Source organism: Schistocerca nitens, chromosome 3 (genome assembly GCF_023898315.1).
Source record: "Schistocerca nitens isolate TAMUIC-IGC-003100 chromosome 3, iqSchNite1.1, whole genome shotgun sequence".
Lineage (NCBI taxonomy): Eukaryota > Metazoa > Arthropoda > Insecta > Orthoptera > Acrididae > Schistocerca > Schistocerca nitens.
Window position 1 is genome coordinate 332,395,977 of NC_064616.1, and position 3,872 is coordinate 332,399,848.

Here is a 3,872-nt window from a genome sequence, read left to right on the forward strand (position 1 = left end):
GGTTTGCAGCCAGTGTTAGATACTCCTTGGCCGTCATGGTACCTTGCACGAGCTCCGGGAAACATAATCGTCATGGGTGGTTTGCAGCCAGTGTTAGATACTCCTTGGCCGTCATGGTACCTTGCACGAGCTCCGGGAAACATAATCGTCATGGGTGGTTTGCAGCCAGTGTTAGATACTCCTTGGCCGTCATGGTACCTTGCACGATCTCCGGGAAACATAATCGTCATGGGTGGTTTGCAGCCAGTGTTAGATACTCCTTGGCCGTCATGGTACCTTGCACGAGCTCCACTGGACCCAAGGATGCCCACGTGGATGTTCCATAGAGCATAATGGAGCGGCAACCAGCTTGTCTCTGTCCTGCAGTACAGGTGTTAAGGAGCTATTCTCCTGATTGACGACCGGTTCGCGCCCTCACATCGGCATGATGAAGATGGTATCGGTATTCATCAGACCATGCAACGTTCTGTCACCGCACCAACGTCCAGTGCCGATGGTCACATGCCCATTTAATTCGTAGTTGCCAATGTCGTGGTGTCAGCATTACCACATGCTTGGGTCGTCGGCTGCGGAGGCCCATCGTTAGGAGTGTTTGGTACACTGTGTGTTCAGACGCACTTGTACTCTGCCCAGCATTAAAGTCTGATGTTAATTCGCCGCCTGTCCTATTTTGTCAGTCTTACCAGTCTACTACGTCCGACATCTGTAATGAGGTGTGGTTGCCCAATCCCACGACGTCTGGACGTGGTTTCAGCACGTGTTGAAGACACTCATCACGGCACTCCTCGAACGCCCGACAAGTCTTGTTGTTTCCGAAATACTTGTGCCGAGCCTCTGGGCCATCACAATCTGCCCTTCGACAAACTCCGACAGATCGCGTGCCGTCGTCATTCTACCCACGGACAGCACTCTCACTGATACTACGTGCGCCGTGCGCGTGTCTGACTAGCAGTCATTTCTCGCCAGGTGACGCTGCCATTGACTGGAGGAGTTTATATCGACAGCAGGTCAGTGGTCATAATGTTCTGGCTGATATTTTAACTGTTCAGGGAAGTCTCCTACTGTGATAGTGTGGTCACCCAGCATTACTGACGGTGAGTCAACGTTGCTGTGGAACAGTGTGGAAATTGCATCGACACATCATATCATCGATACCATCGACATATCATGTAATCGATACCATTCATCTGCAAACAATATCACTTCATCATCACAAAATCGTGGATTTTCAAGCATGACCACCAAATAGAACTCACAGTCAGATATCATACTGACACTGACATGTTTGCAACCTGTGTTGTTTAGGCTGTTGATAATGCTAAACAACATAATTACCACATTACTGAGACATTGCAGGGCACTCTCACTTCTGATACAGCGTTAAGCTTCTTACTGTTCTTACAGAAAATGATCTTTATTACTTGGTTGCTATACTTGATACGATCCGACATCATTCATATGATGAAATACATTGCTGGCCACCGTAAATGCAACACCAAGAAAGACAAGAGGTAGCACAACAAAATTTATTTTGTAGATAACATGTTGACCAAGTATCAAATGATTACGTTTACTGACGTCTGTGACATGTGGTTCCTGCCAGAATCAGTAGCCAGAGTAGCCGCCATTGTTGGAGATCACCGCTGGAGATCACCGCTGCCACACGTCTCGGCATTGAGTCAAAGAGACGTTGGATGTGTTCCTGGGGTACAGCAGCCAAAGCAGCTTCCACACGTTGCCAAAGATCATCTGGTGTGGCAGCTGGGGATATAATCTGGGCCACTCGTTGAGCAACCATGGACCACATGTTTTCTATCGGCGAAAGATCCGGAGAGCGAGCCGGCCAGGGAAGCAATTCAATCTGGTTATTGACGAAGAACCTTTGGACAATGCGTGCCACGTGTGGTCGCGCATTATCCTGTTGAAATATGGCTGTGGCCGAGCCCTGAAGGTAAGGAAGGACAACTGGCTCCGGCACCTCGGATATGTAGCGCCGGCTATTTAAAGTACCGGCAATGCGTACTAGAGGCGTGCGAGAGTAATATCCAATACCGCCCAATACCATAATACCCGGTGCAAGACCAGTGTGGCGGTGCATAATGCAGCTGTCCAGCATCCTCTCTCCACGGTGTCTCCACACTCGAATCCGACCATCGTGGTGCTGCAGACAGAAGCGTGCCTCGTCAGTAAAGACAACGTCATTCCATTCTGCCGTCCACATCCGTCTGTCATCACACCATTGGCGACGGAGACGTCTGTGGTTCTGCGTCAATGGTAGACGAAGCAATGGACGTCTTGCAGACAGACCACTCTGCTGTAAACGGCGTCGAATGGTACGCGCAGACACTGGATGATGCGTTACAGACGCAATGTGCTGTGCTATGGTTCGGGATGTCACTGAGCGATCCGTCACTGCCATGCGCACAATTTGCCTATCAGCACGTGCACTGGTGCACCGAGGTGAATGCGATCGACCACGTCGGTCCGTCGTACCCTCCTGCATCCAACGGTCACATATCCGCATTACAGTTGTTTGGTTTCGTCCAACACGACTAGCCATTTCTCTGTATGATAATCCACAATCTCGGTTAGCCACTATCCTTCCTCTGTCGAACTCGGATACTTGATCAAACGATGTTCGCTGTTGTCTACGAGGCATAACTGATCGTCTTGTGAAACAACCACAAGGTAAACACACGTGCCGAACGTACACTCGTCGAAATCGCCAAGCCTTAAATGGCGCTATGAGGTGGCGCCACAGGCGCGCGTGATGTGCGTCTGCGCTGAAATTCTAATCAGTTGCATATCTCATCGCTGCAAACCCATGGTGTAAATTTCACTTGATTCGGATGCTTCCTTCAGGGTGTTGCATTTACGGTGGCCAGCAGTGTAGTTGGCAGTAGTTAACACTCTTGCTTGTGTGTTCTAGTGAAGGAATAGCGGTAAGCTTTACCTGTGTGCCGATTTAAACGACTGCGGTAAAAGTGTATGGCGGGTGAGGTCCGAGGAGAGCGTATTTCTGCGGAACCTGGGTGAAAACGTTTGCGGACTGCCCAGTTCCTCGGTCTCATTGTGCAGACATGTTGGATGGCTCCAGCCGGTCAGCGGCCGCGTCCAGGTAGGCTGACTAGCGCCGAGGAGTCGCTGCTGCTATGGGCAGAGCATTGATGATCGGCAATAAAGCAGAGGATGGGCCCTCGTTAGGCAGGAAGCCGATGAGACGACTGTCAGTTTGTGCGAATTTAAGTGGGACAGGTCTGACGCCCAGGCGTCCAGATTCTGCTACAAAAACATACTTGTGAAGGCACGAGGCTTTTAGCGAGTTTATGCCCGTTCTTTGGAAAGTTCGAAATGGACGCAACAGGGGAGATAACGATTTTTATGGAGGGCTGTTGTTCCATACAGGTCATGCTTTTAGCAAAGACATGGCATAAACGCGTGGGAAAGAGACTGCGAAGCTGAATCTTTCATACTTTTCTCGCAATTAATTTTTAAAGTCGCTTGTTGGTCAGATCTGTGTATGCAGAGCAAGGGGCGGTCTCCCAGCTTCGAATGCTGCGCTCCAGTTCATTACTGGCTTGGGCTAGAGTGGGTGTAGCCTGAGCATGTAAATGTGCTATACTACCGAGATGGCGAGGAAAACTGAGAGAAACGGAAGAAGACACTCTTATACTAGCGCTTCGCTAGTAAAGAACTGCAGGTTTTTACCTAAATGGCGAGACTTGTGTCTTTTGCTAGTGTGCCACTTAGAGCCTGTGTCAGTCACCACCTGAACCGTCAGAGGAACTGATTTTAGCATCATGCACACAACGAGTAATGCATGGGTGTACTTATTTGTTTTGAGTCGGCTGTCTAAACATTTGACATATTCT